This window comes from Xenopus tropicalis, chromosome 5 (genome assembly GCF_000004195.4).
Source record: "Xenopus tropicalis strain Nigerian chromosome 5, UCB_Xtro_10.0, whole genome shotgun sequence".
NCBI lineage: Eukaryota > Metazoa > Chordata > Amphibia > Anura > Pipidae > Xenopus > Xenopus tropicalis.
In genome coordinates this window covers 145,028,250-145,056,205 of record NC_030681.2, presented here as the reverse complement: position 1 = coordinate 145,056,205, position 27,956 = coordinate 145,028,250, and the positions used below count along the sequence as shown (strand labels likewise).

General features: G+C 41.8%; 1 protein-coding gene across 3 annotated transcripts in view; it reads right to left on the bottom strand.

Annotated features, from left to right (window-relative positions):
- The window catches only part of klhl29 (kelch like family member 29), a 580,607-nt gene that overhangs the window by 372,269 nt on the left and 180,382 nt on the right, over positions 1 to 27,956 (bottom strand). The window contains exon 1 of one of the 3 annotated variants that reach the window (XM_031902990.1): positions 11,482 to 11,542. The exons of 1 other annotated variant lie outside the window; for it this stretch is intronic. The gene's annotated coding sequence lies outside the window, so the exon portion shown is untranslated. Of the gene's footprint in view, positions 1 to 712; positions 882 to 11,481; positions 11,543 to 27,956 lie in introns of those variants that run through there. One more of the 3 variants, XM_012971232.3, reaches the window with a different exon arrangement.

Here is a 27,956-nt window from a genome sequence, read left to right as displayed (position 1 = left end):
TGAATGTATACTTGGGGTGTATTTATTTACATTTCAGACAAACATTACCGGTGATGTTGCCCATAGCAACCAATCAGCAATTAGATCGGTTTCTATGGGCAATATCACTGGTGATATTTGTCTCCAATATTAATAAAGACCCTCTCCCTGTTCCATTTAGAACCTGTATTGTTTTTCTCTCAGGTGAAAAGTGAGTGACACACAGAACATCACAAAATGGAGGCCAAGGTCAGTCTCTTACTCCAACACTTCCTGTTACATTATTTACCATTTATCAGCGAGTGACACAAAAATGGTGGTTAGGGCATGTCTTTTACTCCCACACTACTTCCTGTTACAGGTAGACCCTGCATTATTTCCTGTCAGGTGATCAGTGAGTGACACAGGTGACATGCTGACTGCCTGTACACGCAATTTTTGGGGGAATTAGCTATGGTAGGCAGGTACGCAGAGGATCAGGAGCATAAGAGGCAGGGACACCACATGTAACATCACATTTTTCTCTCAATAACTCCTCCCAACATAAACATAACAGTTCACAGTTCATCAGCAAACAGCTCATCAAACATAATTATGATTTGTCCCTGCTTCAGGGCTCTCACCTTCCAGGGTAACTCTCACACGCTAGAACCTTTTCCTGGGGCTTCTCACCATCCCTAATGACTTTCACACATCCACGGTGACTCTCACACTCGTGAACAGGGCTACTCACTCAGCCCTGCTGTCTCTCCTCCCCTGGGATCAGGACCAGCTCACCAGCTTCTGGCACACTTAGGCTTTTTACCAAGCCTCAGTGTTTTGGCACTCAAACACGTGGTCACCTTTGCAGTGGCAGGCAGGACCCCCAGCCCCTCTGGGAGTGCCTCACACAGTCATGCAGCCTTCCTGCCCTGTGCCCCGCTCTGAGAGTGAACCCCTCTCTCTGAGTCCCCAATCTTAATCACCCACCACCACCTAACTCAATACCCTTTTATGTGCTGCTCACCTGCAGCCTAATCACAGCTGGCCAAATCAAAGTACTAAACTGGAGTATGGAATGGAGGACCTAAACTACTCACCCTCCAAGCAGCTTCCACAGCATTAGCTTTACAGCATTAGCTGCTGCTAAATCAGGCATTTTCCCTGGCGCTACATGTTTCCCACCGTTAACAATGGTGGAAAATACACAGTGTCATTACTGCTTGTTTCTCTCGCACACACAAAACATCACAACATTTTGCCTCAAAAGGTATACCTTTTACTCCATCTTATAATAAGAGCCTGTTAGGCCACAGCCACATGGAGCACTGGCTTCACTGATCTTAGCAGGCACTTTTTCTGCAAGCTGAGAGAAAGGGATCTGATCTGTTTATCTGCACTGTAATATACAACTCCTGCTTACTGTATGTGTAGGTACACGGAGTCTAGCAGATGTCGGGCTGAAAATGCCTGCTTTTGTGTTTTTCTGTCAATCTCTGCTTTGCCCCCTATGCCCAGAGCAGCAGAACCAACACTCTGCGTGCCCTTGGCCTACTGTCGGGCGATCAGTGAGCACAAAATAGTGTCCCAAAATCATACTCCCACACTTATTCCTGTTAGGGTGAAGACAAACAGAGCTACAAGTAGCAGCTACTTGTTATGGCTACTAAAATAGACAATGCTGATCATTTACTGATAATTGTCACTGTGTGTGTTTTAGCAGAGGCAATTCTCAGTATTGTCTATGGCAGGGGATTTTCTGGAGTTTAGTAGCCGTGAAAAAGTAGCTGCTACTAAGTTGCTCAGTGTGTCTTCAACCTTATAGTTCAAAGCTTCATTATTTACTTTCAGGTGATTAGTAAGCGACACACATAACATCACAAAATAATGGCAAAATTAACTAATGTATATAGGCAATATTTACTAATATTTATTGGGGTGTAAATTATCTGCTAACGTTTCATTCCAAATGTATAGCGTGCTGAGTCATAATTATTACAGTTCTATTATTTATCCCTTGTTCAACTACTATATAAGGTTTTCACCTCTCTCCTTTGTAAGCAAACTGAGCAAAATGTAAAGTACGTTGAATACCAAACTAACCTGGATACATGCTCCAAAGAAACCATTGCAGTCTATGGCATGCAGCTGTTTTTACATTTTAAGGTGCCAATTTACAATATCAATTAATTGCTAAATTTAGGGAAAGGTAGGTGGTAAAAAATGACTTATTACAACACTGAAAAACAGAAGTATATATATACAGTCCAAGCAATAGGTAGCACACCACTTACAAACCGATAAATGCCCGGGTGCTAGTGCAAAAAAATACAAATAACTGCAATGGAGACCAGCACTCACAGGACTTTTTTTTTTAAAGCTACATCATCCGAAAATAAAAGTTTTACAGAGTTTTACAGGAACTTTCATCTCCCTGATGAAAGTTCCTGTTTGGAACTGAAACGTCGGACAAATAAAGAACCATGCTTGAATATGCTCAGTAAAACTTTTATTTTTTTAAAAAAAAAAGTCCTGTGAGTGCTGGCCTCCATTGCAGTTATTTATATATATATATATATATAAAAAGACCTACAACATTGAGTTAAAAATGGCATGAATATACATATTCATCCTTGATATTTTGCTCAGAGGGGAACTCAAATGTCAGGCAAATATGAAAGAAAGATTAAGCATGTAAATAAAAAATAAACCAACATACACAACCCGGTCCTGGAAATTATTCAATTGAATTTATTATCAATGCACCCAGAGGTGTTAATCTATGGCCTGTGTAAGCTGCCAGCAAGGTTTCCTTGGCAGAAGCAGCCACCAGTTGCTATCTTGCAGTAAATACGCCGTTACATGCGAGAGCGCCGAGCCAAGTTATTAAAATTAATTATGCATCATGGGTTTTTAATTCTAGTAAATATGTATTTCTATTTCGGACTCTGCAACGTATTTTTAATGCTATGTTTTAATGGGCCTAGGAAATCGTGAATGGCTCCTGTTTAGTAGCAGACGTATCATTGAGAGGAAGGTGAACAGTAAACAGAATATACACAATGCACTTATATATGTGTATATTGCACTCGTGTTTATGGACACGGATTTCAGAGCACCTTAAACCAGGTGAGATGTGTTTCACTAGGGCTTGTACTAACTACATATATAATGGGTTTTTTTTTAGATAAAAAAAGAAAGTAATGAGAAAAGTGAATGAGATATCTAAAGGTGGCCATACACGGGTCCCTTAGACCGATTCGGCAGCTTATTGGGCCGTGTAGAGCCCAAACGACTGGCCTGCCCGACTGACATCTGGCCTGAAATTGGGCAGATATTGATTGGGCAGGTTAAAAAATATATTCAGACCGCATTGGCCTCGGGGCAAAACAACCAAATTAGCCTAAATTCACCCGATATTGCCCATCTGTAGGTGGGGATATCTGGAGAAGATCCGCTCCCTTGGCGACCTCGCCAAGCGAGCGGATCTTAATGTGTATGGCCACTTTAAGAATAAGATTGAAAAAAAACCCATCCAAACGGTGAATGGAGCAGAAGTAGCATTTGCCGGCACAGACAAGGGGTACTCAAGGCATAAGGGAGAGAAGCAGGTTGAGCCTGGGAGATAAAGGAGGATAGATACAGATTATTACTCACAACCTATGACAACTTGGGCAGCACAATGGCATTTTGGAAATAAAGCTTTAATGGTAATTTTATAATGATTTTTATATAATGTACACATCAAAATCATTATTCTTATTATTATATAATTTGTTTGATGTTCAGACTCCTTTTCTCTCTAAAATGTAACATTCTGTCTGGTGACTAAGGTCAGTAATAAACCCAGGAATGAAAGTCATCCTGACATTAGATTTCATCCTTCAGGCTGTCACTGCCTGGTGGCTAGGGTCAGTAAGACTAGCAGCCAGATAACAATTGAAATGTAAGGATATTAAAATTTCATAAGATGTTTCATGATCATATAAAGGCAAAAGGCTCCACTCTGCACAGGGAACTCTGAGTATCACTCATGTATAAGAAATGGACAATCCAATGTACCCCCTCTGTAAATTATAAGGAATAAGAAATCACTGAGGGGGTCCATGATCCTATAAAGACAAAAGGCTGCAGGCTGAGTTATACAGGGAACTCTGAGTATCACTCATGTATTATAAGGGATAATGTACCCCCTACTGTAAATGATAAGGATATTAGCAGTCACTGAGGGGTTCTGTGCCCATATAAAGGCACAAGGCTGCAGGCTGAGTTATACAGGGAACTCTGGGTATCACTCATGTATTATAAGGGATAATGTACCCCCTACTGTAAATAAGGATATTAGCAGTCACTGAGGGGTTCTGTGCCCATATAAAGGCACAAGGCTGCAGGCTGAGTTATACAGGGAACTCTGAGTATCACTCATGTATTATAAGGGGTAATGTACCCCCTACTGTAAATAAGGATATTAGCAGTCACTGAGGGGTTCTGTGCCTATATAAAGGCACAAGGCTGCAGGCTGAGTTATACAGGGAACTCTGAGTATCACTCATGTATTATAAGGGGTAATGTACCCCCTACTGTAAATGATAAGGATATTAGCAGTCACTGAGGGGTTCTGTGCCCATATAAAGGCACAAGGCTGCAGGCTGAGTTATACAGGGAACTCTGAGTATCACTCATGTATTATAAGTATTAATGTACCCCCTACTGTAAATGATAAGGATATTAGCAGTCACTGAGGGGTTCTGTGCCCATATAAAGGCACAAGGCTGCAGGCTGAGTTATACAGGGAACTCTGAGTATCACTCATGTATTATAAGGGATAATGTACCCCCTACTGTAAATGATAAGGATATTAGAAGTTACTGAAGACTTTTATGACTGGATAAAGGATGAGTTGTGAAACTTCTAAAATCTGCATATTTTAAATGGTTATTGATTGCCCTGTTTGTTAAAATGTGAACTTTTCTCTAATATTACATAGCAGAAATACATACAGTAAATGTCTTAAATCCAGTACATTTCTTCCCAAATACCCGCACCAACTCCGAAATAAACTCCATGCCAATTTTTTTTTTTTTTTTTAAATATTCTTCCTTTTTTTGTTTCCCAGTGCACTTTCTGTCTCACGTATCCATCCTGAAATTAAAACTGATTATACAATGAATTCTCGCCACCCCGAAGCCAGTGAGTTCTCCATATTGGCATAAGCATGCAGATTAGACGTCCCCTGAAGGAGTACAGCTTTTTCATCACATCTAATTTTCTACAAAATACAATATGATGAATTTTTCATGCTTGCCAATACTGAATTATCTGTCAAGGAAGGATCTGCGCTGGGATCATCTGCATCACAAAAACGCAGCTGTACGGTAAATGTGGATTGCTTGACACGGGTGTAGGGCGCTAGGCCCTCACTAGGTAAAGGTAGGAACATGAAGGTTGTGTTTATAACGCTACCCACAATTGAGAATGCAATAAACAAGAACACAGCGACATCAGAAACCATTACACTGTAGGAAACTGCATCGGCAGCAGCTTTGCTTTTGCATGAAACCAACGCCGGAGAGCCGACCGCAGAATAAAAAATGACTGATTAGGAATTCAGCTTTTTTCTGCCTTGCACAGAATTAACTGGCAAATGGACACCCATAAAAAAATGACCGGCATTAAGTCAGATTAGAATCGGCTGAAACCAAATGCCAATCGCAGAGGTCAGTGACACCGGAGCAGAAGCAGTCGGGCAAATTGGGACGCAGCATAGATCTCATAGCGTAGGGATATTTTTGGTAGGAAACGACACACGGATAGATAGTAATTAACCTAACACCTCCATTCTGAGGCTAAAGAATGATTTTGTGACGAAGGAACTTTAGCAGTAACGTGGGCAAAGGCGAAACCCACTGAATACACTTTTGGGTGATGGCTGACCTTGCCGGGGAATCATTTTTTTTTTTAATTTTAAGATAACCCTATTTTTTATTCAGGTTGTAAAAATCACAAGATACTTCATTTTCACTGTGAAAATATGCCAAGAATACAAAGCAGTTGGAAAAAGACATGGCCATACATTTATATGAGCTTACAGAAAAGCTAAAAATACTTCACTGTTTTATGGCTATAAAAAACAAATTTTTACAAATTTTTTACACATACAACTGAACCATTCTTTATGGCCAGAACCTCCCCAAACACGCCCACTCCCCGCCCCTAAAACTCCTACTCTCCACCCCCTGACATCACCACCACCCCTACCTCAACATTGGCAGGTAAACTAAGGGGAAAAAGGGTAGCAGCCCTAGTGGTGGTGCCTAGAGGAAGGGAGAGTGATGTACTACAATAAATGGCGTGACTGTAGAAATAAAGGTAGCAATGGTTCTTAACTATAAAAATAGATGTTTGTTTATTTTAAATTAAACTACTACTTCTACTTACTACATTTAATCCATATAAGGGATTTTGAGAATAAGATACACGTATGCAGGTACAGGTACCTAGTAGGAGATGGCACTTGTAAGGGCTTACGGTTACCATTAATGAGATACCTGCTAGCTGTCTGGAAAAAATTTTTTTGTGCACAATGAAAATGAATATTTACTTAACTTCCCTCCCTAGATCTACCCCATTTATGCTTAGATATGCCCCTTTGTACCGGTACCACCCACTTGTGTGTAAGTACCACAAATTAGAAATGTCCTGCCTAAACAGGGGCTACTGGGAGGTGAACACGAGACTGACCCAGAGAGACCTGGATTCAAATCTTTTGCACTGTATTGATTATTATCAGTACAGGTATAGGACCAGTTATTCAGAATGCTTGGGACCTGGGGGGTTTCCGGATAAGAGATCTTTCCGTAATTTGGATCGCCATACCTTAAGGCTACTAAAAAATTTTTAAACGTGAAATAAACCCAACAGGATTGTTTTGCCTACAATAAGAATTAATTATATCTTAGTTGGGATCAAGTACAAAGTACTGTTTGATTATTACAGAGGAAAAAGGAAATTCATTTTAAAAAATTAGAGTCTATGGAAGATGGCCTTTCTGTAATTCGGAGCTTTCTGGATAACGGGTTGCTGGATAACGGATTCCTTACCTGGGGATTACATATACATTATTATTGGTTTATTGGTATTCTAGTATTCTGTGTAACTGTCTATATATTGTGCCCCAGGGAGTAGGGTATTTGATGTGTCTGTGACATACGGCACCCTACTAGTCTCACCATAACACTATTAAACCATGCCTATTTACCCAGGGCTGGTTTCAGGGTAGGGCAGAGAGGGTATTTATCCTGAGCACCTAATAGGGGAAAGCGTTGCTAAAAGTAAGAATTACAATTGTTATTGTACACACACCCAGCTCATTGACATGCCCCCGGCTTCCAGCCACTGCCCATCCCTTCCCAACATCCCATGTTGTATTTAAAGGTGGAATTTCAAATATGACTTTCCCTTTAATCCCCCTGTCCCCCAGACACAAAACCTGTATTGTCTGTGTCATAGGACTTACTGCACTCCCCCTGAAACAACAAACAAACAAAGCCTTGTGTATAATTTGTAGCTGAATATTAAGCTAATAATAATAATGATTCTTCTCTTGCCGTGCAATGGTTGTGCCTTGGGAACCCAGGATAATAATGCACAAATAATAGTTTGCATACATGAAAAATCTCTGCCTGGCTCAGATACTCCTCTTGGTTTTAATTAACCTGCAACTAGGAGAGCGACTATAAATCTTCCGGCATCAGCAAAGTTTTGCATCTCAGCATATCAAACTTTCCCTAATTATTTGGTTTAGGGCCCCTCTATTAACAAACGGATCTCCCTTCATTATTTCAAATTAAAAAGTTTTTCTTGCAGGTTTGGCCCCGTGGAAGCGTCAGTATTATTCCATGGAAAGGTTTAGATTTCTTTTTACAAGCGGAGAACAAATAAGCAATTTTGCTCAGCAGCCAGTGGAACGATCATGTATCTTATCGTACTGTACTACTTGGGAAATGGCAACGCTCAGTCATTTATAAACTTAATGAGTTCAGGGTTTTTTTTTTCCTCACTCTGTAAAAGTTTCTGTTAGACAATATTATTTATGATGGAAAATCCCTAAACAAAATCCACCAGAGACCCCCGCCCCGTTGTGTCCAAATAATAAAAGCTATCAGGACTATTGAATTAGGAACCTAACAGCTATGGGACTGTTTATACTCGCTACCAATGTCCTACACATTAAACAATATTTTACAAATGTAGAATTTTAGAAAAAAAAGTAATAGCGCTGCATTTGGTTTAGACAGACTTGATGGATTTCAGAGCAACAAAATCACATGAATCAATGGAAATCAATTTATATCATTTAGTCCCAATCTATAACTTACAAAAAGTACAAGTAGCCTGGAATATGGCATTGCTGCCAAGACTCCTGGAAAAAAATTAGCCCTCTCTGCATTTTTACCTCTCCCTTTATTAAGTACAATGCAATGGAGATTTTCACCATAGTCTTCTCTAATCATGTTAGTATCCATGCCCAGACTGGCCACAGTACCAGACAATTGCATTGGATTAAGACCCTAGCAGGGACCAGCCAAGACCCAGCAAACCCTTTCACATTTCCACCCAAGGACTCAGTGTCAGACTGGTATCTCAGGGGCCCACCAGAAAACCTTACACCCTAGGCCCACTCTCCAAACTATTTTTCTCCTTTTCTCACCCAACCTCTTTATTATCCCATTCTCTTTTATTTACATGCTAGCATCTATTCTTCCCTCTATTTCTCCTCTTTCTTCCCATACAGAAATAGGGAATGACCATGAAATAGGCTAAATAGCTAGAAGCAGGAGGGCCCACTGACCCTGGGCCCACCGGGAGTTTTCTTGGTATCCTGGTGGGCCAGTCCGACATTGCAAGTCTATATAAAACCTATAGCATTTTGGACTATTTGCATTTTCATTTTGAAAGAGCAGGTTCTATAGTGGACCCTACTTGACACTAAAGTGCCACAGCTGTGGTGCCCATGCTCTTTCACATTCCAACAAGTTTAAATGTATAATTCAAAGAACGTATAGGCCAAAAATTAGATCATATAGGGGTATGTGCAAGCCCATTAACTGTTGGCCATATCCACAAGCCAATCTGATCCTTGGCCAATGGGATAGGATTTTAAATCTGGTCCAATTAATAGCTAGTATGAAGCTTTTTTGGACTTACAGTAATCAATAGGTTTCTGGGCACAATAGGAGCCTATATGATCATGTATAGCAATGTCTGTCGGACTTCGGCAGTTCTAGCCTCCCTTGCAGGCCCAATCTTTGGTCAGACCCCTCTTAGGTGGTGTACAAGTTATTGAGCCATAGAAACAAAAATATTTAGTGGAGCATATGGGTTTCCAACTTCAAAACTCAAAGTAACTGACCTTCAGTGGGGTTTCAGCTGTATCCAGGCAACTGAATAGGCATTCACCCCAAATCACACCTTAACTGTTCTTCAGACTGAGACTCCCTTGCCACTGTTCCAGCCAGACACACATTTTATGTGTAGGCGGGAAGTTTGAGGAAAATGTTGTACTTTTTGAGTAAATGAACCAAACATTAATCTGAAAAATGTAACATAATTCAACCTGGTTATTAATATCAAATAAAATTTAGTATATCAATGATATTTGATTTTGGGATCTCATGAGAGCATCCTTGAGTGTACATTGTCACCAGTCAACCCCACCACTTGTGGCTTCCTTGTAGCCAACATTCTCTATCCTAAAGTCAGATCATGACTTGAGCTAAGCATCTTACCTGCATATAACTGTCCTCATCTGTCTGTGTTTGAGCTTGACTCTCCTACAACTTACAGTATTAGCGAGACGTGCAAAGGTTTCAATACATGTATAATTTTCAAATTGAATCATAGTTGTTCATACAGAAATAACTTGTTTATTTTTTTTTTTATACCTTCCGGCTCCTCAGAAATGATTTTAGCATTAAATACGGTCTCTGAATTTAATTTACTCTGTACAAAACAGAGGCAGAGCAGAATTAACATTAGAAAGTGCAACAAACAAAATCCTCTGCTAATTCTTTTAAAGTGCTCCAACCAAACAGAGGCGGCCGGGGTGAGCCCCGAGCGAAACTCTATCAACAGAGGCGCTGAATAGAAATAAAAAGACTTGTATGCCAAAATAGCCTTAATACACAGATGAAAAATTACAGTCGAAGACCTGCTTATTTCTGCTTCTTTCCCCAGAGAGACCTTACCACTCACACAGGTTGGTCACTGAAAAACAAAGCATCCTGATGAGAGACAGTCCATCTGTTCGGAGCCCCAGGCAGAGAGAGAATGGAGCTAACTAGAAGCTTGGCAGCCTGTGTCTTGGTTACTAGAATCAGCACTCAGTATTAACTCACTCCGTTATTTCGGGTGCAGAAGGTACTTGATTCTGAGTAGACATTATTACATACCTCCACAAGGCAACAACATATGCCACAGCAATATATGTAAGGGTGCAATAACTAGCATGGAGACAGATACAGAAGCTAATGTGGGTCATGCATGCAAAGATATTAGCGCCCAAAGTAATACTAATTGGCCAGATGACACCCAGAATGCCCCCTTCGCTCTTGCTTCTCCTGCCACCACTCACACCATGCCACTCCAACCCTTCACTGGTTGGCCATTCACTTGCTCCCTCCTTCGCTTCCCCCTATTGGCCACTGCTTGGACCTTGGCTTCAGCCTACTCTAATGAGGACGTGGCTTTTTTATGCCTTCTGTTTTAAAAGTTTTGTTATCCAAGAAGTAGCATGATTTCATTTTCTATAAAAATATATAGCATGAAACAGCTCATATGTAAAACCCTGCTTCATCTACATTAACCATTTTCATAAAAATATACACATACATGTTAGGCCACATCAGCCAATTAATGGACAAAGTTCTGTCTTTTACTCCCACACTACTTCCTGTTACAGTTAGAGCTGCATTATTTCCTGTCAGCTGATCTCTGAGGGAACACACAGCCCATCACTAAATGGCGGCTCAGTGGAAAAGATGTACAAGGGCAATAGAATTTGTATCATTTCAGTTTCCCAACGTTTCGATCACATTGTGTGACCTTTCTCAAGGGAGAATAAACATATATATACATATTTATTCCAGTTTGAAAGATTATTTAATAAGTCACTAAACATAATATCTGTTGGTTAAGTATTCATTCTGGGGGTATAGTTTTTCTTTAACCAAAAAGCACTAAAATAAAGCAAAAGGTGTCAAATATTGTGCCACACTACCAATTAATTTCCCACTACCAAATAACTGGGCATGTACTGCAACAGTATATTACTATGAACAGATTATTCTCTGGACCAGTTATTACTTATTTCTTAACAAGTTATAATTATGTATTCTTTTTTAAGGGAAAGTGTCAACTCCTGTTTAAACCCCACCACCTCTCTTTACAGAATAATACAAATATAATATAATAACACAGTACATAATACAATATACCCCCATACCAATGCCAAAATCTCCTTACTTCCAGTCTTGTCAAGAGAATCGATCATGTTTCCCAACTATCCAATCAAAATGTTGCTTTGGGAAGCTTGTGGGGAATCAGCCACTGCAAAAGTAAATAAGCACCTACCCAGCAATCACATATGCAAAGAGGAATAATGAGCAGTAAATGGAAACAAACTATTACCGGTTTACTGTGGCCAACCAGTCACTGCCAAGCGTACATAAAATCCACATTAGCGCTTGTAATTACCTGAGGTTTAATTAACAAGTCCCAGAATTGCATTGTTCAGCAGAACACCTTATTTCGCTGTGGGTTAAGGTTTGACGAGCATAACTTAACTAATTACTCTCCCTCCTTCCTGTGCATATTCCGCTTGATAGAATTTGCATTGAATGGCAGTTCTGACTCTGTACGTGGAGTCCCGCAGACAAGGCACTGGGAATGTACAACCAGTTCTGTGAATACTTCATTTTAGGCACTTTTTTTTCTCTCTGGGGTTTTTTTTTGCAGACAAATCACATTTTATTACGTGGTTCTGAAGCACTATAGGAAATACATGACTTATTTGTTTATGAAGAAAAGCCAAAACATGGCACTAAATCCCTCCTTTCAAATCTGTAACTGCAAAGATTCCCATTCTATGTAGGGACTGCATGGAGACTCCTCACTTAAGCAAATACTGTGGGGTGGCGGAACACATAGTACCATTTATTCACATACAACTCTGCCTTATGACCAGTCAAACAGATACATCCTGATTCACCTCCAATTTTCCAGACTACTCCAATTTACAAAAAAAACCCATCAATGTTCATTCTAAGCTGTGCGCTCATGCACGCAAACTCAAATTCTGAGGCCATTGCACACTACAAATTATGGTGCCCATAGAGACTTGTGTCTGAACCCACACAATTTAGTACTTATATGAAGCCACCCACCTCTATGCTCAATCCATGCCCTCTGTCACTGAACAATCTGGTTATAAATATAACTAAAATCTCAGCCATAAAGCAGGGCAGGACTGCTGCTTACAATGGGGGGGGGGGATCAGATAGGATCTGTGCCACTGTGACAGAATGCTCTGCTATACAGATAGCTAGAATCTCAGCCATAAAGCAGGGCAGGACTGCTGCTTACAATGGGGGGATCAGATAGGATCTGTGCCACTGTGACAGAATGCTCTGTTATACAGATAGCTAGAATCTCAGCCATAAAGCAGGGCAGGACTGCTGCTTACAATGGGGGGATCAGATAGGATCTGTGCCACTGTGACAGAATGCTCTGTTATACAGATAGCTAGAATCTCAGCCATAAAGCAGGGCAGGACTGCTGCTTACAATGGGTGGATCAGATAGGATCTGTGCCACTGTGACAGAATGCTCTGTTATACAGATAGCTAGAATCTCAGCCATAAAGCAGGTTTTGTTTTTTGAATGCAAAGCTAAGCATTATTCTATAGGGTATTCTACACTGGCTGCAATATTTATTTGCATATTTATGTTATTTTTTTTTCTTATAAGTGGGATGTGCCATATTAACCACTCTTATAACTACCTTTAAAAGCCAAACACTGAAATGAAACAGTATTCTAATGAAAACAGTAGGGTGCTCGGCTAACTTTACTGAGCAATAACATTGGAGATAGCCTATAGCAATGGAACCACACTGTATTAATTCAGATCAAATGTTTCACATGTTTCACCTCTACAGTCTCCACAGAGCAGAATAAAGTCTCTTATGCCCATTTGTCAGAGCCTTATGGGTGAAACAAAAGAATCCATACACAAGCTTTATTGGGTCGTCACCATGACTGGGCCATTACTACTTCCACAGACTACCTCCTTCACAGGTCCAAAGTCGGACTGCCCCACCAGGATACCAGGAAAATTCCCCGTGGGCCCAGGTGTCAGTGGGCCCTCCTGCTCCTGACCATTTGGCCAAATGCATGGTCATTCCCTATTTCTGAATGGGAAAAAAGAGTAAAAATAGGTGGAAGAATAGATGCTAGCATGTAAATAAGAGACTAGGAGAATAAAGAGGTTGGGCGAGGAAAGGAGGCAAAATAGTTTGGAGAGTGGGCCCCTGAGATTCCAGTCTGACACTGCCGGCAGGGGTTGTGGGGGGCTAAGGCGCGGGCCCCTTGAGGGGTATGGGGACCCCGGGGACGGCAGCCCTGGTGGGCCCTGCACCCACCAGTCTGACACTGCACAGGTCTCTCATTCAGTTGGCTTCTGCTACATTGTTTCAAGAGTCAGAACCACCAGTGCAGAGACAGGAAAGGGACAGACACTGCTTTCCATAGTAATTACATTAACACATAACTTTAAAATCAATGCCAATTTTTAATGAATATGTATTAGAAAGATGCTTAGAATTACATTTTCTTTCATTAGGCACCATTTAATTTTTGCGTTTAACCATTAAGCCATAGAGTGGGTTTATTACATGTGTATTCTCACTGCTTTCCAGGCCTAATTCTCCTTTACACAAAAAACCTATTTACAGTCTAACGAACAAATTGCTACTCGGGATGTGATGAAATTGCCCTTTTTTTGTTATTCTTTAGCAGTTTCCCAGCCAGCTGAAAGTCCCGGTGATTCATCCTCAATCCAACAATTCCGTATTGTTTGACCAGTGTAAGTGTACAGGGCCTGTTAATTAGCGCTGCCAACATGCATTATAAACTGGTCGCTGGTGATGTGTAATTAAAGTTGCTGCAGTGAAGTCGAATGAGAGAGTTTGGCCCCATTTCAGAGAACTTCTTGCAGAGCCGTGCCCTGTTTCATGCCAAGCAGACGTTTCCGTTTCAGCACTGACCCCTTTATTTCCAGAGATGCCTGAAACCCCCTCTGGTGCCTTCTTCTAACCCCAGAGAACTCTCCATCTTATACACTGATGTAGGGGGTTAACCTTTGGTACTACAGCTCCCAGCATCCTTTTACTGCTATTGTGCCAAAGGCTGCCTTGGGTTGGATAGCTTCAGTTTGCTAGAGACAACGCATATTCAGTAAGTAGGCAGGGTTTGGGGGGCACGCAGGGGGAGCAAAGTGAGGGTATGGGTGTGGTCTGTAGGCTTTAGGCCAGGGCTGACAAATAAGGATTACAATGCTGGGGATACCTATGTTCTGCCCCCTATTGCATGTATAGGGTTGCCACCTTTGTGCAGAGTTAATACCTGGCCTTCAGAATGGGGGGCGGGCAGTAAGGATACTTGGGGGTGGGTTGGTGATGTAATGGGGTGAAGAAATGGGTGGGCTGGGAGTGGGAGGGGCAGAGGCGGGCTTGTAGTTAAAAGGGGGAAGATGACTATGAAGAGGGTCAGGGAAGGGAGGGAGAGATCCAGTGTCGGACTGGGGTGCCAAGGGCCCCCCAAAAAACCCTTAGACCATAGGCCCACTCTCCCCCATCTCTGTTCACTTACTATCTTTAGTCTCTTAATTACTTCTTTTAACATATTATTATCTATCGTTTCCTCCATTTCTTCTGTTTCTTCTCATATAGAATTGAGTAATGGCCATGGTATAGGCCTACAAGGCAAATGGTTGGGTGAGCAGGAGGGACCATGACCCCTGGGCCCACCGGGAGTTTTCCTGGTATACCAGTGGCCCAGTCTGACACTGAAGGGATCGCTAGGAAGGGTTGCTACTGGCCTTAGCTGGTCAAATACTGGCAAGGTGGCAACACTAAGCATGTAGCAAAGCCAAGCATCAACACACCAGGAATCACCCCTTGCTTCCATCCAATCACCTGCAATTACTAGCAAGGACACTCGTCAGCCCATTACGCCCTGAAGATGGGAGATTACTAGGTGCAAAGGTGGGGCCTTGGTACAAATATTGCCCCAGGGGAACCCACCTCTAGCTGCAGCACTGTAGATAGGGCTCGTACATTTGGCTACACAGGGCTCCCGTAGCTAGGAATTGCTACATCACCCATAAAATGACATTTAAAGCATTTATTGTCTCAGGTCGTCGGTTCTCCTTTAAGTCCATCTTCAGTAGATGAAGACTCGGGCAGAAAAACACATGGCCATATGTTGGTTTTCATATCTTGGAAGACATAAATAAACTATTTATTGCTGGCAAATGAGCAATGCAGGGAAAATCAACTGAAATAGACAATTAATGATACGTGGAGAAGATCCATTAATGTTGTGGCACAGGCATTAAATGAGATGTTGAATCAATTGTATCTTTCTGTTAACAGCGTGCAGTAAACATTACGGCCTCTGAAGCCTCTCTTTTAAAGGGGCAAAACATCCTGTTGTGAAGTCAGAATTATGTTTACTTGATTTTTCTGTAATACCCATACGCCATGAGTATCATGTAAAATATATCAGTATAATATATATCATATGACTCAATAAAACTTGTGTATTATAAAAAAAAACCCAAAACAAATGTTTTGCTGCTCTAAAATACAAGGATATTAGACACCTCTGAGTTCCATGTCCTTGAAAGCACTAAGCTTGAGGCTTTTAGCTTTCTATTATTTTTTATAATACAGGTATGGGATCCCTTATCTGGAAACCCATTATCCAGAAAGCTCCGAATTACGGAAAGCCTGTCTCCCATAGACTCCATTTTAATCAAATAATTCAGAATTTTAAAACTGATTTCCTTTTTCTCTGTAATAATAAAACAGTACCTGTAATTGACCCCAACTAAGATATAATTACCCCTTATTGGGGGCAGAACAGCCCTATTGGGTTTATTTAATGGTTAAATGATTCCCTTTTCTCTGTAATAATAAAACAGTACCTGTACTTGATCCCAACTAAGATATAATTACCCCTTATTGGGGGCAGAACAGCCCTATTGTGTTTAATTAATGGCTTATTAATTTTTTAGTAGACTTAAGGTATGGAGATCCAATTTACGGAAAGACCCCTTATCCGGAATACCCTTGGTCCCGAGCATTCTGGATAATGGGTCCTATACCTGTACATAATTTACAGTAGGGGGTACATTATCCCTTATAATACATGAGTGATACTCAGAGTTCCCTGTATAACTCAGCCTGCAGCCTTGTGCCTTTATATGGGCACAGAACCCCTCAGTGACTGCTAATATCCTTATCATTTACAGTAGGGGGTACATTATCCCTTATAATACATGAGTGATACTCAGAGTTCCCTGTATAACTCAGCCTGCAGCCTTGTGCCTTTATATGGGCACAGAACCCCTCAGTGACTGCTAATATCCTTATCATTTACAGTAGGGGGTACATTATCCCTTATAATACATGAGTGATACTCAGAGTTCCCTGTATAACTCAGCCTGCAGCCTTGTGCCTTTATATGGGCACAGAACCCCTCAGTGACTGCTAATATCCTTATCATTTACAGTAGGGGGTACATTATCCCTTATAATACATGAGTGATACTCAGAGTTCCCTGTATAACTCAGCCTGCAGCCTTGTGCCTTTATATGGTCACAGAACCCCTCAGTGATTTCTAATATCCTTATCATTTACAGTAGGGGGTACATTATCCCTTGATACATCAGAGATAATTGTATATTTTTTTGTCCCTTTTTCTCTGTAATACTAAAACTGTACCTTGTACTTGATCCCAACTAAGATGTTTAAAGCCAAATTACGGAAAGATCCCTTATTCAGAAAGCCCTATGTTGCAAGCATTCCAGATAATAGATCCTGTATGTAGATAAGGTAGATAGATAGATAGATAGATAGATAGATAGATAGATAGATAGCCCAGATAGTGAGCCCAGTGTGTAAGATTGATTGTGGTATTCATGCTGTTCCCCTGCAAAATGCATTTATCATTGATTTTTCTTACTGAGTCAGTGGAACGTTAAGGAGTATGTCTAGAACAAGATGTTCCTTCAAATAACTGCAAATGAAACTTTATGAAAGGTGATTTTATATATATATATATATATATATATATATATATATATATATATATATATATACATATATATACATATATATATATATATAAGTACACACTTGTAATACCTTGACTTTTCTTTGACTGCAGATTAAAAAAAACACTGATTTCAGGGAAATTTTAACTTTTTCTAATAAAAGACAACTTTGCCAACTACATGTACCTTTGTGGGCTGATAATGATGGAAACCAACTTGGGCTCAGAGAATCCCTTTGCTTGATTACTCTAGGGGTTGCTTTAGAAACACAGAGCAAACAGCCAGTCCAAGACGATGAAATAGGCAGTCCTTCCCTGTATAAACAATGGGAATCCCTCTTAGTCTATCTTGTCTTAGATCCCTCTAAAGGCTGCCCTGTTTGTAGGGATCATTTATCCCTGGCACTGAGGCAAATGCTGGACTGCTCAAGCTCCCCCGGAGTCCCTTACCTTATACAACTCTTGAAGGTCCTACTATAACTAAATAATCAGTGCAACTCTTTGAGCAACAAACTGTTGGTTGCTAGGGTCCAAATTACCTTAGCGACCAGGGAGTGGTTTAAATGAGAGACTAATATATATAAATAGACGAGAACCTGAATAGAAAGACAAGTTATGAAAAGTAGCAATAACAATAAAACTGTAGCCGCACACAATAGTTTTCTGGTTGCCGGGGTCTGTGACCCCCATTTTAAAGCGGAAAGTTTTAGAAGAAGAAGGCAAATAATTAAAAAAACTATAACAGATAAATAATGAAGGCCAAATGAAAAGTTGCTTAGAATAGGTCATTCTATAATATATTCAAAGTTAACTTAAAGGGGAACTACACTTTTAAAATACCAGCCTTCAGGTTTGAGGGCGGGCAGTGATTTCAATTGGGGGGCGAGAGATGACATTATGGGGCAGTGAAATGGGCGGGCTAGGAGGGGGAATGAGAATATAGGGAGAGGAAATGGGTGTGTCAGGCTGGTAAATGGGTGGGGAAGACACTGGGGGTCATTTATCAACACTGGGCAAATTTGCCCATGGGCAGTTACCTATGGCAACCAATCAAATTGTTGCATTCATTGTTCTACATACAGCTGGATGATAAAAGGCAATCACTGATTGATTGCTATGGGTTACTGCCCATGGGCAAATTTGCCCAGTGTTAATAAATGAGCCCCACTGTATTTAGAAGGGGCTGATCGGCCAGGTAAGGGAGGTATTTATAGGTAGGGTTGCCAGACTTACAAATTTACCAGTTACAGCAATAATACCGGCACTGGTCCTAGCTGGCGATTTGCCGACTAGGCTTGTCAAATACCTGGGTGGCAACCTATCAGACAATCTATAATGGTAAAAGTTTCAATTTTGGTGGCCAAAGGACAATTTTATGAACCGATTAGAAATGCCACCTGGGTGTCAAAAAAAAACAAACATTTGGGGGGGGGAGGTTACAGTGATGTATCACTAGGAATATGGTGCAAATAACAATAAAAGATACAAATAAATGAATAAATGATGGCGGTATGGGTGGATAAATAAGAGCAATTTAAGCCTTGGGGTAATAGATACCCTGAAATGTAACACCTACATACTGCATCGGGGCACATTACAGACCCTAAAATCTCATTTTGTATTTCACTGCCATGCTATAAAGCTTCGCTGAAACAAAATCCAGTAGATTGCATAATGTGAAATAAAAGCGAGTAGTTATACTGTAATTGTTTCTATGGGGACTCAGCAGCGTACAGATAAATGTTTCCAATATAAACTATTATTCTGAAATAAATTGCTTCTAGCTAAACACTGGCCTTATTGACTACTTCCTCTGTCTTTCAGTTTAACCCTCTCTCCTGCTGTGCCGTCCCAGTTACCCCCCCCCCCCAGGCATCCCCCCCCCCCCGCCCGGCCCCCAGCCAATGGAAGCAGGAATCGGAGCCAGATTTCGGAGGTCTATAAGGTCGCTCCTCTTAATATGCAGATTCCATCAGAGAAAGCCGTGCACGTCTGGGAGGATGATTCACAACTCTATATATAATTTAAGATTTCACATGAAAAATTAAAATTGCTAGTTCGCTGGTTCATAAACAGAGCTATCAGATTGAAAATTAAATATTTTAACATTTTTTTTTTCCATAATTTTTTCCTAAACCTTTCTAAATGGAGGAGGAAAAAGGGGACCGGGCAGAGATATTTATATAGTGGGGCCCCTGTAGAGCAGTAGGCAGAAGGATTATTGAAGTACAACTCCCAGCACCCACAGACAAGGCCCATAGGTTGAACCGTCCGCCCACATTATACCACCCACCTTTTCAGTCCCACCCTCTGTGCTATTTGAACTTACTAAATGATATCAATTCCGTTAAATGTCACCCCACTTTATAACGCACGCTTTGATCTGAGTTGTTGCTACAGATGTCCCTATTTACAGAAACAAGACAGATGGAAACCAGCGATTTACAGATGAGTCTGCGGTTACTGTACTGCGGGACCAGATAATAATGTTCTGGAGATAGATAGCTCAACTCCCCAAGGAATATCTTCTTATCTCATCCATGAATTGTCATTTTAAAGGGATACTGTCATGATTTTATAGGTATACTTTTTACTTCTAAATTACGCTGTTTACATAGCAAATAATTCCCTCTGCTATTTAATATTTTATTCTTCAACCAACAAATGTATTTGTAGCTGTAATATTGGTGTGTAGGCGCCATCTCAGTGCATTGTGCCTGAGTCTGAGCTTTCAGCCAGCGCTACACATTAGAACTGCTTTCAGCTAACCTATTGTTTCTCCTACTCCCATGTAACTGGAGGAGTCCCAAGCCGGACTTGGATTTCTTACTATTGAGTGCTATTCTGATACCTACTGGGAGCTGCTATCTTGCTCTCTTCCCATTGTTCTGCTGATCGGCTACTGGGGGTGAGGGGGGGGGATATCACTCCAACTTGCAGCGCAGCAGTAAAGTGTGCCTGAGTCTGAGCTTTCAGAAGGAGCAGGCGCTACATATTAGAACTGCTTTCAGCTAACCTATTGTTTCTCCTACTCCCATGTAACTGGAGGAGTCCCAAGCCGGACTTGGATTTCTTACTATTGAGTGCTATTCTGATACCTACTGGGAGCTGCTATCTTGCTCCCTTCCCATTGTTCTGCTGATCGGCTGCTGGGAGTGGGGGGATATCACTCCAACTTGCAGCGCAGCAGTAAAGTGTGCCTGAGTCTGAGCTTTCAGAAGGAGCCAGCGCTACACATTAGAACTGCTTTCAGCTAACCTATTGTTTCTCCTACTCCCATGTAACTGGAGGAGTCCCAAGCCGGACTTGGATTTCTTACTATTGAGTGCTAGTCTGATACCTACTGGGAGCTGCTATCTTGCTCCCTTCCCATTGTTCTGCTGATCGGCTGCTGGGAGGTGATGGGGGAATATCACTCCAACTTGCAGCGCAGCAGTAAAGTGTGCTTGAAGTTTATCAGAGCACAGGTCACATGGCTGTGGCACCGTGGGAAATGAAGAATATAGCTATCCCCATGTGACATTTCAAAAATTAAATATTTGAAAACAGATTACAATACAGGATTGTGCTGGAGAAGCTCTATTAACTGATGGGTTTTCAAAAAAAAAAAAAAAAACAAGTTTTCCCATGACAGTGTTCCTTTAACTTTGCCATGATCAGGAAGGGAAGTCAGCAGAGGAGCGCCAATGCTTCAGATCGCGTTTGGGTTGACGGGGCCCACTTGTTTATTTCCCAGTGTTCTGCTGGCCCATTCCGACCCTCGCTACAAATAGTTAATAGAAAGAGAGGGGACCAGGAAATGGTGTGTGTTTATGAGCAGTAGGTTGGTGGGAGCCCCACACACCTCAGGCCAACGTTGGTTGTAGCTTTGATATGGGGATCCCTTTGTACCTGCCCCTCCAGTTCTCAAGCCAGTAATCGTTTACTCAGCGCTCTGCACCCTTCATTAATGTAAATGAGTGGAACCCGTGAGTTCTAATCTGGATCAGAACACTTCCCGTCACCACAGGCAAGCGGCAGCCTTTCCTTGAGCAATGTGCTTTAAATTGTCTCATTAATAATACTATTTAAATACAATGATAGAGCAAAATCACATTTACCAGGGCCACAGACCCATGATGCAAACTGTACTGTGTCAGCAGAATACCTTTCCGCCTTCGCTTGCATTGATTAATGGCATCGCCTTTACATTACTGCTACAGCGCCAAGCTGCCAATTCCCATAAACAGCACAGGCCCAAATACTGGAAAGCTTAGGAACGTGGTCAGTCTCAGCTCATAATACTGCACTTTATGCAAGGAGAGCAGAACTATGCTTAGCAGACATTGCCCTCAGCCCCATGGGGGGCAGTTGCAGGCAGGAATAGTATGGGGAAGCTTAATAACACACAGGAATAGTAAAATAAAAAAGGTATGGGACCTGCTATCCAGAATGCTTGGGACCTGGGGTTTTCTGGATAAGGGATCTTTCCGTAATTTGAATCTCCATAAGTCTACTAAAAGATTTTTTAAACATTAAATAAACCCAATAGGATTGTTTTGCTTCCAATAAGGATTAATTATATCTTAGTTGGGATCAAGTACAGGTACTGTTTTATTATTACAGAGAAAAGGGAATCATTTAACCATTAAATAAACCCAATAGGGCTGTTCTGCCCCAATAAGGGGTAATTATATCTTAGTTGGGATCAAGTACAGGTACTGTTTTATTATTACAGAGAAAAGGGAATCATTTAACCATGAAATAAACCCAATAGGGCTGTTCTGCCCCAATAAGGGGTAATTATATCTTAGTTGGGATCAAGTACAGGTACTGTTTTATTATTACAGAGAAAAGGGAATCATTTAACCATGAAATAAACCCAATAGGGCTGTTCTGCCCCCAATAAGGGGTAATTATATCTTAGTTGGGATCAAGTACAGGTACTGTTTTATTATTACAGAGAAAAGGGAATCATTTAACCATTAAATAAACCCAATAGGGCTGTTCTGCCCCCAATAAGGGGTAATTATATCTTAGTTGGGATCAAGTACAGGTACTGTTTTATTATTACAGAGAAAAGGGAATCATTTAACCATTAAATAAACCCAATAGGGCTGTTCTGCCCCAATAAGGGGTAATTATATCTTAGTTAGGATCAAGTACAGGTACTGTTTTATTATTAGAGAGAAAAGGGAATCATTTAAATATTAAATAAACCCAATAGGATTGTTTTGCTTCCAATAAGGATTAATTGTATATTAGTTGGAATCATGTACAAGTAACTGTTTTATTACTACAGAAAAAATCTAATAATTTTTAAAAATTAGTATTATTTGCTTATAATGGAGTCAATGGGAGATGGCCTTCCCATAATTTGGAATCCCATACCTGTACCAGTAATGGGCAATGCTGATGCTAAGAAACTGCAACTCCCTTTGGCTGGGAGCTGTATGAATGTGAATCGGACACAGAGATGCCCCAAAATATGCCCATTAATTACAGGTCTCTCTTCATGAATTGTGCCCACATATGCCAAATTTTTGAAGGACTCACTAAAATGCAGCTGTTAACAGCCTGCACATTGTTTTGCCATTTAAAAATCTCAGTTACATTTTAAAGGCCAAATATTAGTTCCAAGTTCAGGCAAGGTGATGCAAACAAAAATAATACTGAGCAGATTTTTTGGTCATTTGCACATTATAAATGAGAACCATTTTATTCTTAATATTTACTAACCTATCCCCCCACCCAAGGGTTTTCTGGTGATGCTGCGGCTCAGGGCAAATGCCCTTACTCCCCTGCCCTAAAACCAGTTCTGTGTGCCAGCACATATCACGCCAAGCTCCATGCCCCTGTGCCAGCGCCTCCTTAATCATTGGATGACTTGCAGGCAGCAATAATAAATAGCTCCTGGGTGCCACAGACTGAAAGGAGATTTGCTGACTCTCAAGTTCAGTTTAATCCACTGGGCCGTACAGGGTCTGTACCCAGTAACAATATCACAGACCCCAGGTGGAGGCAGGGGGCACAATATACTTTGCCTTAGTATTACAGTGTCTCCATGGCACGAGCAGTTCCATGGGAATAAAGGTGTTTGGTTCTGACCGTGGAGTCATATCAGAGGGCACAGAGACTGCTATTGCACTTGTTACACAACCCTGTGCTGATGCTGCTACATCTGAGACTCAGCTCTCTTTCAGCTGAGATGGATATTTATATCTATTCAGGAAATAAAAACCACATCTATCCGGACTGCATGATTTAAAGGGCAAATATACCAAGTGGAATGTATCTTTATCTTTTGTATCCATTTATTTTGGGGTTATAACATAATCACTTAATGCACTTGTTCAGGACATATGTAAACTACTGAACTACCCCACATATATACATACATACAACAAAACCTGGGTGCTAGTACCAAAACAAATGCAGTGGAACAAATAATAAACCTTTATTTTTGCATTTACATTTTGTTGCCTTTTTTCCAGTATATATATATATGAAGGTTTAGTTACCCTTACTCCTCAGGTTTTGGTCAGCTAAGTAGGTCCTAATTTACAGTTGGGAATGACTACTTTCCTGGTAGTTCAGTAATTGGCCAGTAGATGTCATTGTTCTGTTCTATAAATGGGGAAGAAGCCAACATATGCTCTTTCTCTTTCTTTGGATTCCACCTTCATGGAAGGTGGGTTCAGGTTAGTGCCTGAGTGCAGGTAGGTAGGTGAAGCTAGTTTGAGGATAGTTTTGTAAAAGCTCACTCCAGGAGTTAGAGATAGGATCAGGGTAGCTAGTGAGCAGCCGGAGGCTCCGACGAGGAGAATAAGAAGGACTAGAGTCCTGGGTGTATCACCCTCAGTATAGGGGTACACAGACTACAGCACTACTGTAGCTCACCTAGGTTCAACTTGGGGGGCATGGTACTTAGGATTGGAAAGTTCCGACTGCCATAAGCACTGTTCAATTATTGACCCCTGATGGGTAAATGCTTCTACTTGAATAAATGCTGAACAACTGAGCTCTACTGTATCTATCCTTCAAATGATAGTTCTGCGTTCTTGTGAATTATCATTTGCTTTGAAAGAACCACTGGCACCCAACTGATTTGCTCAATCTGAGCATTGTAGTTCAGCAATACCTTTCCTCCCATTCCCAGAGATTGAGTCACATGTGTATTGGTTTGTATGGTGAACAGAAGGTTTTCTGGAGCATACCACATCTCCATTTAACTATTGGCTGACGCTATAATCTACAAGTTGCATTTGACATGAGTGACATCACTGGTTATAACTAATGACATCACTAGGCCCTGTTTATTAGAATGCACATGGAGTTTATGCAGTACAATCTATCCTATAACCAAGCTATAATCTCCTGAAAAAGAATGAGAAGCATATTTCATTAAAGGAATCATTCCATAACACAAATGCTCTTAAATAATGCATGAACTGCAGTTGGAAATATCTGATTATTTATGGCCAAAAACCCCAAGATTTACAAATTTACTGCACTATTTTGTGTGATATGTTGTTAATGAGCTGCAGGTGTCGGCTGATGATGCAAGCTGCCTTCTGGGACAGTAAAATTTAATTGCTATGAGCATGTAATGGGATTCAAGGTTGATACACCGTGCTCATTGATTCAACATGTCTGGCACGTACAGCAAGAACTCGGTAATGAGATCTCACACCATAAGTTTAGTGATCTGAGCAGCCCTGATATATTTATATAGGGGCCTTCTGCCTTCATAAATTCCCCATGACTATTACTTACTCTCCGGGCTGATATGCCGGCATTTGGAGAGCTGCTCTAGCCCCACATCTCTTATCTGCAAGTGAGGGAATTTGCTGTTTCGTGGAAGGTACAATACAAAGCTTGGAAATGAGCCCCATAATTACAAAGTTATCGCTGGATCATAAGGTTTATTAGAAACTACAGCGTGTCCAAGGTCTCAAACCGGAGTGTGGCCAGAAAGGTAAATATGAAAAAATATTATTTCCTAGTGAAAAAAATTTAGATTTTTTTAGTATTTAAGTCAAAAAAGTCGAAGATGCATACATATTATCCCCACTGTTACTATGGGCAATCCCACAGCAACAGTCCCTTCCCAGAGGCTATTATCCCACTGCTACTATAGTCACCATCTCTCCCTACTATACCTGCTATCCCACAGCCCCAGTCCCTTCCCAGAGGCTATTATCCCACTGCTACTATAGGCACCATCTCTCCCTACTATACCTGCTATCCCACAGCCCCAGTCCCTTCCCAGAGGCTATTATCCCCCCACTGCTACTATAGGCACCATCTCTCCCTACTATACCTGCTATCCCACAGCCCCAGTCCCTTCCCAGAGGCTATTACCCCCCCACTGCTACTATAGGCACCATCTCTCCCTACTATACCTGCTATCCCACAGCCCCAGTCCCTTCCCAGAGGCTATTATCCCACTGCTACTATAGGCACCATCTCTCCCTACTATACCTGCTATCCCACAGCCCCAGTCCCTTCCCAGGGGCTATTATCCCACTGCTACTATAGGCACCATCTCTCCCTACTATACCTGCTATCCCACAGCCACAGTCCCTTCCCAGAGGCTATTATCCCCCCACTGCTACTATAGGCACCATCTCTCCCTACTATACCTGCTATCCCACAGCCTCAGTCCCTTCCCAGAGGCTATTATCCCCCCACTGCTACTATAGGCACCATCTCTCCCTACTATACCTGCTATCCCACAGCCACAGTCCCTTCCCAGAGGCTATTATACCCCCACTGCTACTATAGGCACCATCTCTCCCTACTATACCTGATATCCCACAGCCACAGTCCCTTCCCAGAGGCTATTATCCCCCCACTGCTACTATAGGCACCATCTCTCCCTACTATACCTGCTATCCCACAGCCCCAGTCCCTTCCCAGAGGCTATTATCCCCCCACTGCTACTATAGGCACCATCTCTCCCTACTATACCTGCTATCCCACAGCCACAGTCCCTTCCCAGAGGCTATTATCCCCCCACTGCTACTATAGGCACCATCTCTCCCTACTATACCTGCTATCCCACAGCCTCAGTCCCTTCCCAGAGGCTATTATCCCCCCACTGCTACTATAGGCACCATCTCTCCCTACTATACCTGCTATCCCACAGCCCCAGTCCCTTCCCAGAGGCTATTATACCCCCACTGCTACTATAGGCACCATCTCTCCCTACTATACCTGCTATCCCACAGCCCCAGTCCCTTCCCAGAGGCTATTATCCCCCCACTGCTACTATAGGCACCATCTCTCCCTACTATACCTGCTATCCCACAGCCACAGTCCCTTCCCAGAGGCTATTATCCCACTGCTACTATAGGCACCATCTCCCCCTACTATACCTGCTATCCCACAGCCCCAGTCCCTTCCCAGAGGCTATTATCCCCCCACTGCTACTATAGGCACCATCTCTCCCTACTATACCTGCTATCCCACAGCCACAGTCCCTTCCCAGAGGCTATTATCCCCCCACTGCTACTATAGGCACCATCTCTCCCTACTATACCTGCTATCCCACAGCCCCAGTCCCTTCCCAGAGGCTATTATCCCACTGCTACTATAGGCACCATCTCTCCCTACTATACCTGCTATCCCACAGCCACAGTCCCTTCCCAGAGGCTATTATCCCCCCACTGATACTATAGGCACCATCTCTCCCTACTATACCTGCTATCCCACAGCCCCAGTCCCTTCCCAGAGGCTATTATCCCCCCCACTGCTACTATAGGCACCATCTCCCCCTACTATACCTGCTATCCCACAGCCACAGTCCCTTCCCAGAGGCTATTATCCCACTGCTACTATAGGCACCATCTCTCCCTACTATACCTGCTATCCCACAGCCACAGTCCCTTCCCAGAGGCTATTATCCCACTGCTACTATAGGCACCATCTCTCCCTACTATACCTGCTATCCCACAGCCACAGTCCCTTCCCAGAGGCTATTATCCCACTGCTACTATAGGCACCATCTCTCCCTACTATACATGCTATTCTACAGCCCCAGTCATATTCAAGGGCTCAGCTGATGATATTTTAGTTGAAATTATTACCAATTACCAGAGGCAAGAGGTGCCACAACCTCACTTGGACTATTTAACATAGTTAAAATCTAGGACAGTGGCTGCAGACACACTCATCTACAACTTTGTTGACAACTCTCTGTTTGTTACAGCTGATGTGTAAAGCTTGGGGAGCCAGGACTGGCTCAGGTTTACATTAAAGAAATGAATGAACAAGTCTAACCCAACTAATTTGAGGGGTATGCAGCAGGGACCCATCCAGTGCCTCCGATTCGCACTGTTCCACATCTGTGAAGTCACTCAAGTGGCCAGGGATTGAGAATTAGTCATGCACAGTAGGCTGCATTAGCTGAATGCATTTGGCAGATCTATACTTGGCAAAAGAAGCTGAAATACGCCTGAAACTTACTGCGATGTGCACAGCTGATGTATCATTTGTTCCTGTGCAATTTAGAAATCATAATTACAAAAACAACTAACACTCTAGGCCCCCTAAGTGGAAATTCAGAGCATTCTGTCTAATAACCAGACCAATGTCATGTTCAATCAGAAATAGAAACAGC